Source organism: Mustelus asterias, chromosome 8 (assembly GCF_964213995.1).
Source record: "Mustelus asterias chromosome 8, sMusAst1.hap1.1, whole genome shotgun sequence".
Lineage (NCBI taxonomy): Eukaryota > Metazoa > Chordata > Chondrichthyes > Carcharhiniformes > Triakidae > Mustelus > Mustelus asterias.
In genome coordinates, this window is record NC_135808.1 from 109,556,518 (window position 1) to 109,572,178 (window position 15,661).

Genomic DNA, 15,661 nt, shown 5'->3' on the forward strand with positions numbered 1-15,661 from the left:
GCCCAGCTTTGTCCTTCTCCAGCGTCTCCTCTTGGACTTGTATTGATCTTGTAGCTGGTTTTCATGCGGATCCGCTGTGGAATCGGCCGGTTCTGCTTCATCTTCTTAGCGAGGAATCACTTCATCCTGAAGGTTTTGTGGGATGGCATGGCCGCACGTCCACTCCGGCAGGAGGGATTCGTTCCTCTGCGGGGGGAGGAGGGAGCGCCCGCAGAGTGGTGGCGGACCCCCCTGTCCCCTCCCTCCCCACTGATCGGCCGCAGACTGGCAGCGGACCCCCCCACCCCACTCCTGACCAGAGGATGATCTGGGTCCCACACCCCCCCCCCCCCCCCCCCCCCCCCCAGAGGATGATCTGTGTCAGAGAGCTGTTGGAGGCTCTGACCCTGCTCTTCGGAAGCTGCAGCGACGACTTCAGACTTTTATTTTGCAGGTCGCTTACAGCGCGGATGCGGAACGGACCAGAAGACGGTAAAGTGGGATTTGGCGGTAGAGTTGGGCGCGCGGTTCATTAAGTCGATTTAAATGCATGCTAATGCATTTAAATCGTCGGGCCGCCCGATTCGGGCACGGGCCGGACCCACGCCCAAATCGGGTGTCGGTAAAGCCGCGGTCTGCTCGGAATCAGGTGCAGATGGCGGTACAGGCCTGACGCCCAACTTTACCACAATTTCGCGCCCGAAAACGGGTGCGAAGTTTTGGTAAAATCGGGCCCTTAGTGTCATCTGCGAATTTTGACACACTACACTTGGTCCCCAACTCCAAATCATCTATGTATGTAAATCGTAAACAAAGGGGCAGCATGGTGGCACAGTGGTTAGCACTGCTGCCTCACAGTGCCAGGGACCCGGGTTCAATTCCCAGCTTGGGTCACTGTCTGTGCAGAGTCTGCACGTTCTCCCCATGTCTGCGTGGGTTTCCTCCGGGTGCTCCGGTTTCCTCTCACAGACGTGAGAGGAAAGACGTGCTGATTAGGTGCATTGGCTATGCTAAATTCTCCCTCAGTGTACCCGAACAGGTGCTAGAACGTGGCGACGAGGGGATTTTCACAGTAACTTCATTGCAGTGTTAACGTAAGCCTACTTGTGACAGTAATAAATAAAAACTTTAACTTTAAACTTTGATCAAAGTATAGATCCAAACCGTGATAATCATAGAATCATAGAACCCCTACAGTGCAGAAGGAGGCCATTTGGCCCATCGAGTCTGCAACAAATCTCCAACAGAGCATCCCACACAGGCCCTATCCCCATAGCCCCATATAATTAGCCTGCTAATCCCCATAATGTTTTGTACTGTGGGAGGAAATCGGAGCACCCGGCGGAAACCCACTCAGACATGGGGAGAACATGCAAACTCCCCACAGACAGTCATCCAAGGCCTGAATTGAACCCAGGTCTCTGGCACTGCAAGGCAGCAGTGCTGACCACTGTGCCACCCTGCCACTTTCCTTTCCACATGCTGAATTGCTGTGCGTTTTCAGTTTTCATACATTTCACATTTCGGGTTTGTCCTGTTGAATGTTTAGTTTCCCTCAGCGCTGTGCTGAAGTATTAGCCTGGATTATTTGCTGCCGTCCTGCTATGGGTTTCACCCCCAATTCCTTTTGACTCAGAGGTGAGCCTCCTACCAACTGTGCATCTCTTTACAGGAGGCAATTGGAATTACAAGTATCCGTGTCAGCAAGCTGTTAGAACGGTACCGTTTTGTAAAACATGTCATTTTATTTCAGAACTTGCTGTCTAAATATTAAAAGGAGGTATTGATCTCTCTCTTAAACTCTGATATGGGCAGTGATCAATCAGTAATATCATTTCCATCTACCATCAGCACCTGAACAGTGGATTCGAAGTCAAGTCATGTCTCAATAAAGCATGAAAATGAACGTGCTGTTCATGTGTTGGCGAAAACATTTTCATCATGGTACAAATTGTCTCTGGTTAAGGAAAATTAGGAACAAACAATATTAAAATGTGACTGCATCTTACACTTCCAAAGTAAATCAGAGACAAAAATAACAGGAAGTACATGATTTCCTGCCACAAGGAAATCATGGACAAAATGGTAATATTACAGGGCCACATCTTCCATATTAAAAAGCAATATCTCAGGCTGGCTACTGGCCACACTGGAAGCTGGTTGCTTTACATGTTTAAGTTTATTTATTAGTCACAAGTAAGTTTACATTAACACTGCAATGAAGTTACTGTGAAAACTCCCTAGTCTCCACACTCTGGCGCCTGTTTGGATACACTGAAGGAGAATTTAGCATGGCCAATGCACCTAACCAGCACGTCTTTTGGACAGCGGGAAGAAACCAGAGCACCCGGAGGAAACCCACGCCGACACGGGGAGAACATGCAAACTCCACACAGTGACTCAAGCCGGGAATCGAACCCAGGTCCCCGGCACTGTGAGGTAGCAGTGTTAACCGGTGTGCCACTGTGCCGCCTCGGTTCACATGGTTCACAGCTTTGAAAAATTAACAAGTTGATCCACGCATGTGCAGAATATAGATTGGATTATAATTAAAATTTTGTTGGCTCCTTATTCCTCTTAGTGACCAGAATCAAATTTCATTTCACCTCTATGTAGCAATATCACTTGCCACAGCTATTGAGGGAAGTGGAGAAGTGGGCAAGTGCAAGACTAACACCACTGAAAATTATAAAAGTAAAAGTAAAGTTTATTTATTAGTCACAAGTATGTTTACATTCACACTGCAATGAAGCTACTGTGAAAATCCCCTAGTCGCTGCACTCCGGGGCCTGTTCGGGTACACTGAGGGAGAATTTAGCACGGCCAATGCACCTAACCAGCACATCTTTGGGCTGAGGGAAGAAACCGGAGCACCCGGAGGAAACCCACGCAGACACAGGGAGAACGTGCAGACTGTGACCCAAGCCAGGAATCAAACCTGGGTCCCTGGTGCTGTGAGGCAGCAGTGCTAACCACTGTTCCACCGTATTATGGACTTACTAGTCACATTCTGCAAATATATTAAAAGTCTTGCATTTAACAGCGTCACAACTGCTTCATAGGAACATAAGAAATAGTAACAAGAGTCGACTATCCAGCCCTAAGAGCCTGCTTCATCATTCAGTACGATCCTAGCTGATCTTCCACCTCAACTCCACTTTCCCCGCTAACTCCATGCCCCTTAATCCCTTTAGTATCCCGGAACCTAGCAATCTCTGATTTGAGTATTATCTTCACCAGTATCTTTGCCTAACTCATGCTTTTCTGCATAAGAACATAAGAAATAGGAGCAACAGCAAGCCACACAACACCTCAAGCCCACCCCACCATCCAATACGATCACAGTTGATCTTCTGCCGCAACTCCATTTTCCCACCTGCTCCCAATAAGGCCCGGTTCCCTGACAAAGTAAAAATATCTATCTCAGCCTTAAGTACATTCATGATGTGGAGATGCCGGCACAATAGAAGTATACATTCAACAAGTACAAGAAGTATACCTTCAATGATGAAGCATCGCAAACCACCTGGGATAGAGAATTCCAGAGGTTCACAACTCTCTGAGTAAAGACATTTTTCATCTCAGTGAATGATCCGCCCCTCATCCTGAGACTGTGCCCCTCTGCTCAAGGTGACGCTTCCAGGGGAAAAAAACCTGTGTCCACCCTGTCAATCCCCTTCCGAATCCTGTACATTTCAATCAGCTCATCTCTCATTCTTCTAAACTCCAGTGTAAGCACAATTTGCTCAGCCTCCCATCATGGGACATCAAAAAAACCTTCGCTTTCACAGTTTAGCCATCACGTGAAAAGTCTTGTATTTGTACAATGTCTCCCATAATCTCAGCATATCCCAAAGTACTTTACAGCCAATGAGGGACTTGTGAAGTGTAGCTTCCATAGCTTTGATCTAAATATACCTTTGCTCCTGCAATATTAGAGAATAACATACAGATATTCTAAGAGTATTTTTGATAGAAATTGCTGCAGGGTTGTGATTTGTGATCTGCCTGTGCTCATTCAGATATAGGTGAGCAATGCATAAAATTTATGTACCCACTTCAACTGATTGTAGCTTGGGCCTGAGTGACTCCCATGTTGCTTTCTACTCCTGAACATTATCCTCAGCCACTGCGCATGACAGGCCGGCCCAGCAGGGTTGAATTCAGACCTCAAACTACAGGCCAGCAGTATCTTAAAGGGACGTTACAGGAAAATATTGCTACAATGTTAATTATTACAAACTGAACACCAAGGCAAACAGGGGGATTGATAGTTATGAATGCAACACTGGAGACACTACTAGTGCAGGTAGGCTGTGATGCCATGGGGTCTGCAGTGATGGTCAGGAGGTGGGGAGGTGAATGGCATGAGATCCTCAAAGACCCCTCACAAAAAGAGTGGGAGCAGGTGGTCAGGAAGGTCTGGACCTGAAGACCTGCCAGCAATCCCACTCGAAGTCTAATGACCTAACATAAGTGGTCAATGTCAAAGAATGCATCCTCACATGACATCTCCTACCTACCAGAACATCAGCCTCTCAAGCTACTCAATGCATCAAACCCCCTTTACTCTTCAAACACTTCCTGGCACTCAGGACTCATGCTTACAATCAAGATATGCCACCTGACCCTCACACATGTGCCAATGCTGCCATTCTCAGACTTACCTCTTACTGCCTACACATACCACCAGCTACTAAACGACGGCAGGCATGTGAACCCAATACAGTGCTACACAACAAGGAACAAAGAGCAGTACAGCACAGGAACAGGCCCTTTGGCCCTCCAAGCCTGCACCAATCATGTTGTCCTATCTAGACCAACCCGTTTATATCTCTCTATTCCCCGCTTGTTCATATGCCTATTAAGATAAGTCTTAAATGTGGCTAACGTGTCTGCCTCAACCACCTCACTTGGCAGTGCATCCCAGGTCCCCACCACCCTCTGTGTAAAAAACTTCCCCCGCACATCTCCACTGAACCTTTCCCCCCTTATCTTGAACTTGTGCTCCCTTGTAATTGTCATTTCTGCCCTGGGAAAAAGCTTCCAACTGTTCACCTTATCTATACCTCTCATAATTTTATAAACTTCTATCAGGTCGCCCCTCAGCCTCTGTCTTTCCGGGGAGAACAATCACAGTTTATTCAATCTCTCCTCATAGCTAATACCCTCCATTCCAGGCAACATCCTGGTAAACTTTTTCTGTACTCCCTCCGAAGCCTCCACATCCTTCTGGTAGGGTGGTGACCAGAATTGGACACAGTATTCCAAGTGTGGGCTAACCACCATTTTATATAACTGTCACATAATTTGCCAACTTTTATATTCGATGCCCCGTCCGATGAAGGAAAGCATGCCAAATGCTTTCTTCGCCACCTTTCACACCTGTGCTGCAACTTTTAAGGATCTGTGGACCTGTATTCCCAGATCTCTCTGTGTGTCTATGCTCCTGATGGTTCTGCCATTTATTTTGTAGCTCCCATCTGAATTGGATCTACCAAAATGCATCACCTCACATTTGTCCGGGTTAAGTTCCATCTGCCATTTCTCCACCCAATTTTCCAGCCTATCTATATCCTGCTGTATTCTCTGACAATCTTCATCACTATCCGCAACTCCGCCAATCTTAGTATCATCCGCAAACTTACTAATCAGACCAGCTACATTTTCTTCCAAGTCATTTATACATATTACAAATAGCAGAGGTCTCAGGACTGATCCCTGAGGAACACCACTAGTAAGAAGTCTCACAACACCAGGTTAAAGTCCAACAGGTTTAACACCACTAGTTACAGACTTTCATTCAGAAAAATACCCTTCCACCACTACCCTCCGTCTTCTATGGCCAAGCCTGTTCTGAATCCATCTAGTTAGTTCACCCCTGATCCCGTGAGATTTAATCTTTTGCACCAGCCTGCCATGAGGTACCTTGTCAAATGTTTTACTAAAGTCCATGTAGGCAACATCCACAGCCTCCCCTCAATCATTTTTGTCACCTCCTCAAAAAACTCAGTTAAATTAGTGATTCATGATCTCCCTCATATAAAACCATGCTGTCTGTCGCGACCTAGACCATTCAGTTCCAAATGTGTATAGATCCTATTCCTAAGAATACTCTCCAACAATTGATTCAACTAAACCAGAGATTCCCGCACAACTTCAATGGACCTTTACATGATTCGCCGCCCTGCCTGCTACAAATCCAGTAGCAGGCAGGATGGGAGAACTCCAGCATGTCCATGAGACCTATGGTTCTGCTCTCCCAATCACAAAACAAATAAATGGCCAATGTTCCTTCCTAGTCTCCATGTTAGCTGACATTGTGTTAGTTTCTGTTCCTTAGGTTATGTCTGTCAAAACTTCCCTCCTCAAATAAGTTCATCCTTGCCCTTAAAAACAACTGCCCCTTCAGCAACTTCATTTGGTCTGTGAATGTGTTGTCATCTCCCAAAACAGTGCGAGTTTTCTCTTTCTCTTATCCATTATTTTTAAGGTAAAAGATTGAAGTTGGAGAGATAAATTTTAAGTTGCAATATTTCATTCACAATATTGCCTGAAAATGCAGTAACTGTCAGATTAGAAGCCAGCAATTTCCAGTTGTGCAGGGCACCCACCTGAAACAAGTGGTAGCTGCCTATGTATGAAAGACAGGGTCCTAGCACCACTTTGTAGGGTCTTGATCAAAATTGGTCATCGTAGTTAAGAAAACCCACCAACACTTCTATTTTCTCAGGAGGCTAAGGAAATTTGACATGTCTGCTACGACTCACATCAATTTTTACATTTATATCATTGAAAGCATCCGATCCAGATGTATCAGAGTTTGGTTTGGCTCCTGCTCCCACCAAGACCGCAAGAAACTACAAAGGGTTGTGAACGAAGCCCAGTCCATCACTCAAACCAGCCTCCCATCCATTGACTCTGTCTACACTTCCCGCTGCCTCGGAAAAGCAGCCAGCATAATCAAGGACCCCACGCATCCCGGACATACTCCCTTCCATTCTTCCATCAGGAAAAAGATACAAAAGTCTGAGATCACGTACTAACCCACTCAAGAACCGTTTCTTCCCTGCTGCCATCAGACATTTGAATGGACCTACCTTGCATTAAGTTGATCTTTCTCTACACCCTAGCTATGACTGCAACATTACATTCTGCACTCTCTCCCTTCCTTCTCTATGAATGGTATGTTTTGTCTATATAGCACGCAGGAAACAAAACTTTCCACTGTATACCAATACATGTGACAATAATAAATCAAAATCAAATCAGGAATTAATTAGTTGTTCTTAAAGGGACAATTGTTTGCCTACAAAAAAGTAGGCATTTTTTTTCCAGTTTCATTTCTGTGGCGCTAATAGGAGCAGGGTCTACCTGCAGGTCAGTTTGGCAATGAAGTCAAAATTTCTTAAACACCAATTAGCAAGCCACACTAAGGTGGCAACCTCAGTTTACATGTGGATGAAACCTGAGGGTAAATTTCAGATCAAGGGCTGTGTGTGTCCCTTACAATCACATTGCCCATTTCTCACTGGAACCCAGTGCTACTCAAATTCTTCCAGCGACATACCTGAGAAGGCAAAGCTGAAGATTAAAATGTTGCTAAAATCTGAACCCGCATTGTGAAAATCTTTGTCCCTGAAAACCTTGCAGTTGCATCTGAGCCTCACTGTTGAGGTGCACTGCCATCTTCCATATGTTCGGATATAAGTTCTTCTCTGGGGAAGTAGTTCAAATCCCTTCACTGGCTCTCAATTTATGGTTATTCTGACAACATGCAGTGCTGAACAAGTCTCCATACCATAACGTCATAGTACCATCCCTACCACACAATCACATTAAATCCCAGCTGAACGCCTGTTCCTCTAACCCAAACTCATGCGCTAAGGTGTGCAGTGGATTAGAAGAAATTCATCCCCAGTTTAAAACACTTCAGTTATCCAGATGAGTCCCTATACATTAGGGAAAGCATAGTGTAAGGCAGTTTAATTGACATTTATAAAATGATGAACAGACTAGATTGTAGACAAATTATCTCATCTAAGTAGGTTAGGAAGGACATGCTTACAAGTTAGATAAGGGCAGGATTAGATTCAATGATTCTTCTTTACACAAAGATTGGTAATCCTGTAAAATAGGTTGCCAACTCTTGCAGCGAATTAATTCGGCCCTGCAATTGATAGCCTTCAAACCTCTTCAGAAAATGAAGTGGTTCCTAGCTAACAGTAGGTGTAAGATGAAAATCGATGTTAATGCAAGGCAATCAGGCATTCACTGTTATTGGTGTAACGATACGATATTGAATTCATTTTTCTTAGCAGTAAATATGGCGTTTGGAAAATGGGAAATGAAGAAATCTAATAACCGGCCGTGCAATCTGCAGAATCTGTATGCGATGAATTGTGAAAAGCCTCAGCACTGCTTGTTTCACCTGCAGTAGATTCTCCTTCTAAAGGACTGACTCCCACATATCAGAACTTGAAGAATGCGCAAATTAGCCATATCAATGAGGGAGCATTTTTATCCACCATTAAATCGTTTGGGAAGTTTTCCAGCAGACTAAGTTTAATGTGTCAGGTGAAACAAAAGCATCACATAAACTTGTGACGAGAACGAATCAAGCTCACAGATGAGGGCCAGAATACACCGGCCATTCACACCGCTGCCAGCGGGAATGGAGAAGTTGGAGTTCAGCAAATCTCTGTTCACAGCAGCGGGATCAGAGAATCCCAGCTGTGGGCAAGGTCAGATAATCTGGCTCTACATTTCTCACTTTGAGCCAGGAACAAATGTTCATATTCGCAATGGTATATGTACTTTAGTGTCAGGGAATTTTTAAATGGTACACCCAAAACACTCAAACTTGAGTCTTGATGCGGAGATGTCGGCATTGGACTGGGGTGGGCACAGTAAGAAGTCTCACAACACTAGGTTAAAGTCCAACAGGTTTATTTGGTATCACGAGTTTTCGGAGCGCTGCCCCTTCATCAAGTGAGTTCACCTGAGGAAGGAGCAGCGCTCCGAAAGCTCGTGATGCCAAATAAACGTCTTGTATTTAAGCTGGTGTTGTGAGACTTCTTACCGTGCTCACTTGAGTCTGATATACCAAACTTTGACTGAAGGTGAATAGTTTTTAACTTTACTCCAAAATGAAATTGTTCTTTATTTTGCAATGAAGCAACTTCGGAGGAGCAGCAGGAGTTTCTCATGGGCGTATTGTTCAGAGGACAAAACTGCAATTTTATTTTCAGTCACTGAAGTACACCCTTAAGTGCTCTTAAATAATGGCATCCTTTATCTTCCTTTACAAGACAAAAACATAAAAGTGCCTGAAAATCAAAGCTTTTCCAATTCTGCCTTTTATTTTCGTTGAAAGAAAATTACTAATTTTATTCTTAACAAAAAAGAGAACTTGCAAAGGTGATTGTTATCTCCTACAGAACATCTATTAGCATATTTGACAAAATAATGTAGCAACATGCATTTAAACCTTTGTGCACTATCCGACATGTCAAACAAAAACCTTTTTTTTTCTAAGTTTCAAGCCATTACAATAATTACAATGACCTTTAATTCGTTTTGCTTTTTTTCTATTTCCGCTCTTTGTATCACAGAGCACTTTGGTTTATGTGCCGTTATTAATGCATTGGAGCCAATTGCTGGGATTACGGAGTATGAGGAATATATGCATGATTCAACTCATATAATTTTAAACAGTCTGATCATTCATTTCTCTGTCCAAGTCAACTGGGCTGGGTTGTCATCACTTTACAAATAGCAATAGAAACGTATTTGAGAAATGAACATAAATAAACCATATTGCAATTCTTTTAAACCATTTTGATGTTTAAAGGACTGTTCCCCGACATTTCACGCACATAAGGAATAAATTGAACTTATCCCACCCAACAGGAAACCGGCAGGATTGGGCCAGTTGTTCATTTTATACATCTCCCGATTTCATTGGCTACAATGGAAAGCAAAATCGAAGAGAATGTAAAATGAGTGCCTGATCTGATCCTGTCTCAAGAACTCTTAGAACAAATTCCCTGAACTAAGGGTGTTCATGGTGTGAGCAAGGGGTGGACCACTAATCTTGCTAACCTTGTTGTGGCCTTAAGTTAAATTTTGGTTTACTGCCCCATCATATGTTTGGAGTTATGAAAAAAAATCTAAGTCCAGAACGAGTGTGAAAACAGGAGAGTTTCGGATCCGCTTTTTCAGCGAGTCCTAATCTATAATCTTATGCACATAGTGCATGAGGGGCAGGGGGCAGGGCTTAAATCACCCAAAAACCACTGATAGCAGCAGAGGACACACTTGCGCATGTGCAGGTCTCTGCTCGGAGAGCAGCAGGGACCCCTCACACAGCCTCTGCTGCTATAGCAGGCTTCTGTGGCCCAGCACCCCGACCTCCCCCTCCACCGTGCGACCGCAACACTTCACGGCTGTTCGCAACCCCAACCAATCGCACCCTTCCCACCCTGGCCAGACTGACCAATCATCTGCCCCATACCACCCCCTCAGCTGGACCAATTGACCGCTCGCCTCCCCCACACCCCCTCCTTGCTGGACCAACTGACCGGTTGTGCCCAACACCACCCCCCCAGCCAGACTGCCCGACCACTCCCCACACCCACCTCCGGCTGGACACCCCCAGCCACACCCCCACACCACCCCCAGCTGAACAGATCGCCACCCTCCCTCCAGCCCCCCACCGATCTCTATGCAGAGTGTGCAGAACACCCCCTCCTCCCCCCACCTAATCAGCCCGCCCTGGTCTGGCCTCGTGCCCCCAGTAGGCCCCTCCCCCCTTCGGCCCCACCTCCTTGGCATTTTATGGCCAGGGTGCCAGGCTGGCACTGCCCAAGGGGCACCCCCCTTTCCCCTTGATCTCCGGGGGGGCTTCAGTGGTCTCTTATCCTACCGGCAAGGCCATCACACCTAATGTCTCTTGCTGGGAACCAGCTATGATTCTCGCCAGAAAATCTCCTCCAGCCAGGCCACAGAGGGTGGTGAGCCTGGAGGATTGAGTCCTGGGCTCACTAATTTCATTTAAATTATGTTCCACATACATTGAAACGATACATTCAGTCTCGCTTCGGAAATGGGTGCGAGGCTGATCTTGCCGGTCATCCAGTACCAGTAAGATCACTAAAGGCGCGAAATTGGGCACGAATCTGATTTCTCAACACTCTCGTGATCTGACTGGCTCACCCCGCCCATTGGGCAGCAGGGCGGAATGGTAAGATTCCCCTCTGTATGTTGCTTAAGTCCAGATTCACAAGCATAAAAGTAATCCCCAAAAATCTAAGAGAAACATTGTCCTGACACACTGTTCATCATTTCAAATTGTGCTCATTTTGACCATTTCCGCAGTCACTATCCAGCTCTGCTCTCCGTGTCTTTTATTCTTCTTGCCTTATCCAAACAATGTACAAACCAGCTCCTGCCTATTTTCACCAGATTGCGTCAAAGGTCAGAAAACGCTTGACCGTGCTACTGCCAATCAGCTAATCAATAAATGATCCCAGCTCATTCCGTGTAATTAGTGAAAGGTTAGAACTAACTATTGCAAGCAAGTGCGTCATAGAAATACAATAATCATCCTTCCGTCATCAGATAATTACATTACCAGCCACTTTGCAATTGCATTTTTTACACATCCTCAAGACTATTTTCAAACATAGCCTTGTTATGATAAAATATGATCTTGTGGGTGGAAGGAAATCGGTAAAAGCTATAATTCTTAGGTTTATGTTCGCTTATTCAGAGGCTGTTGATACAGAGGGCTATGTTAAGTTTTGTATGGAGATGTGCTGTATTTATATATATTTTTAAGCCTCGTACAAACTTCCATGTTTTGGCTACACAAAGGCAAAAATTATTTCCATACCAAATTCCCTATAATATTTTTGATCAATTCAACAGAAAATTGGACAATCTTATTAGCTTATAAGTTTTTTAAAATAAGTTTATTTATAAGTGTCATAAGTAAACTTACATTAACACTGCAATGATAGCACTAAGCCATTCAGCCCGTGGAGCTGCTCCACCATTCAAATGATCATGGCTGATCAGACACTTCAATGCCTTTTACACCCACTAACACCATGAGCAGAGTTAAGAAATCCTAGTGTTCCTGAGACTGAACAGAAGCCACACATTCTGACTGCAACGTTCCTGTCTAGCACTGGGACTGTGGACAACATTCTAATGTCCATAACAAGGATCAAATTATTAAGAACCTGGGGAAATAATTTAGGTAATCAGCATGGCTTTCTAAAAGATAGGTTTTGCTTGATCAATCCTATCAAATTTCTTTAACCAAGGATAGATATAAGGGAAAGAGGTGGAAGTTGTTGAATTTAAAATCTGGCTTTCTATCCCCTCCTTCTCTTTACCCCAACACAATCATGAGGTTCTTAAATCTTGCTATCACCCAACCATCATTTCCAGATTTCTTTTCTCTTCTCTTCCATTCTTTCTGATCTTAATGGTGCTGTAATGACCTCAACGAGGCACATGAGGTTGGCCTCTTGGAGTACGAGCTCCCTGATTGAGGTTGCCCGGATACACCTTGGCGGGCCTTGTTGCCGCCGAGCGGCGGAGGTCCCCAGTGGAGGTCCCTCTACGGAGGGATCTCCCCCAATTATCTTGGGGACCTGGGGTGGAGGGTGCTGCACGCAGCAGTGCCGTACAACTGTAGGTTTTTCCGGTTCACGGGCTCCCAAGACTGCCCTGTCTGTGGTCTTGTGGAGTCCGTGGACCATGTCTACGTTCTATGTTTTAGACTGCACACCCTTTTTGGTTTCCTCAAACACCTCTTATTGATGTTTTGTTTACACTTCAGTCCCACGCTCCTGATCTACGGGCACCTGGTGCGGAGAGGGGCGGGTCGGGATGCCGACCTCCTCGTGAACCTGCTCCTGGGCTTGGCGAGACACGCCATCAATAGGTCCAGGCAGCGGGCGATCGACGGGGCCGTCCATCCTGACTGTCTGCCCCTCTACCGCGGCTACATTCGCGGCCAGGTGTCCCTGGAGAGGGAGCATGCGGTGTCCACGGGCGCAGTTGACGCCTTCCGCGACCGCTGGGCACCGCAGAGGCTGGGGTGTATTATCGACCCTGATAATCACCTTTTGGTTTGATGTTTTAAGTTTCCTTTCGACTTTGTTTTTGGTTCGGGCTGTTCCCCCGTTCTTTTGGGGAGCTGCCCCTTTTAATTTGTCCCGAAGTTAATTTGAGTTTGTTTACTTGGTTGGTATCGAAAGAAATCCCTGATTGAGGTTATAATTGCCTGCCTAATCAGGGGGCCTCACCTGTATATACAAATTGAAGTGCCAGACCTTCTGGGACTCGGGATTCTGACCGTGTACCTGAAGCACTCTAAGAATGGAATAGAGTTTGTAAATACAGGGAATCTGGTCTCTGAGGAGTTATTCAGGTGCCTGGGCTATTGGCCTTGGTTTTTCACATGAGTTTCTGAATTAAAAACAAAAGCAGGTTGGTGAAGATGCATCTGAAGGAAAATTAAAATGCAGCATTGGCTCTGGGCACTAAATTCCCAATGTACTGAGTTTTTCAGGACTCCATCAATGGCTCACCTCAATCAGGCTAATGGAGGGGTCGTGCTGGGCGAAGGACAGGGTGCAGAAAGAACTGAGGAAGGAAAATCTATGGGTTAGACAAACAATGATGCAGAGAGAAACTGTCTGAGGCAGAAATCTAAGTGTATTTTCATTAGCCCATCTCAGCTAGGGCTAGCGTTAGGTTGATTGGCTTTAGTAAATTGCCTCATAGTGTCAGGGGAACTAGCTAGGATAAATGCGTTGAAAAGCAAACGTTTAAACATCCATTTTTTTTACCAATCATAGAATCCATACAGTGCAGAAAAAGGCCATTTGGACCATGGAGTCTGCACCGACTCAGCAAAAGGGCATTTTAAGCAACATCGGCAACCACCCCCCCCCCGCCCCCCCCCCCCATCAACCCCCAAATCCCTAGATGCCCTGTTTGTTAACATTTCTCCACTCCACCTGACGAACAGGCAGCACTCCGAAAGCTCGTGGCATTTGCTACCAAATAAATCTGTTGGACTTTAACCTGGTGTTGTTAAACTTCTTACTGTGTTCCTCCCACAATCCAAAGATGTGCGGGTTAGGTTGATTGGCCAGGTTAAAAATTGCCCCTTAGAGTCCTGAGATGCGTAGGTTAGAGGGATTAGTGGGTAAATATGTGGGGGTAGGGCCTGGGTGGGATTGTGGTCGGTGCAGACTCGATGGGCCGAATGGCCTCCTTCTGCACTGTAGGGTTTCTATGATTCTATGATTCTATGAACCACACACATTTACCACGGCTACACATCTTTGGACACTAAGGGGCAATTTAGCATAGCCAATCCACTTAACCTGCACATCTTTGGATTGTGGAAGGAACACAGTAAGAAGTTTAACAACACCAGGTTAAAGTCCAACAGATTTATTTGGTAGCAAATGCCACTAGCTTTCGGAGCGCTGCCCCTTCATCAGGTGGAGTGGAGAAATGTTAACAAACAGGGCATACAGAGACACAAACTCAATTTACAGAATAATGATTGGAATGCAGTCTTTACAGATAATCAAGTCTTAAAGGTACAAACAATGAGAATGGAGGGAGCATTAAGAACAGGTTAAAGAGATGTGTATTGTCTCCAGACAGGACAGCCAATTTACTGGCTCCATTCACATTGTTTGTACCTTTAAGACTTGATTATCTGTAAAGACTGCATTCCAATCATTATTCTGTAAATTGAGTTTGTGTCTCTGTATGCCCCGTTTGTGAGCATTTCTCCACTCCACCTGATGAAGGGGCATTTGGACATATAGTGCTTCAGTATCTGAGGAGTCGTGAATGGTGCTGAACATTGTGCAGTCATCAGTGAACAACTTCAATAAGTTATTGAATATAATAGTGGAGTCTTAGTGGTGATAGCATGTGGTATGAATAGAATTGGCTGAAGATTTAAACTGGGTATGTCAGGAGATACTGGATAGGTGCAGGAAAAATAGGGCTGTTGTAGTGGGAGACTTCAATTTCCCTGGTATAGACTGGAAATCGCTGAGGGCAGGGACTCTGGATGGGGAGGAATTTGTAAAATGTGTACAGGAGGGTTCGTTGGAACAATATGTAGACAGCCCGACTAGAGAGGGGGCTATACTGAACCTGGTACTGGGGAATGAGCCCGGTCAGGTCTTCAAAGTTTTGGTAGGGGAACATGTGGCAAATAGTGACCACAATTCTGTTAGCTTTAGGATAGTGATGGAAAAGGATGAGTGGTGTCCCAAGGGTAAGGTGTTGGATTGGGGGAAGGCTAACTTTAGTGGGATCAGGCAGAAATTGGCAGCTCTTGAGTGGGAGAGGCTGTTTGAGGGTAAATCCACATCTGGTATGTGGCAGTCTTTTAAGGAACGGTTGTTAGGGCTACAGGACAAGCATGTGCCTGTAAAAAAGAAGGATAGGAAGGGTAGGATTAGAGAACCGTGGATAACCAGGGAAATTGAGGGACTGGTCAAAAAGAAAAGAGAGGCGTATGTTAGGTCCAAGCAGCTAAAAACGGAGGGAGCTCTGGAGGAGTACAAAGAAAGTAGGAAAGTACTCAAACGGGGAATTAGAAGAGCAAAAAGGGGTCACGAAATGTTCT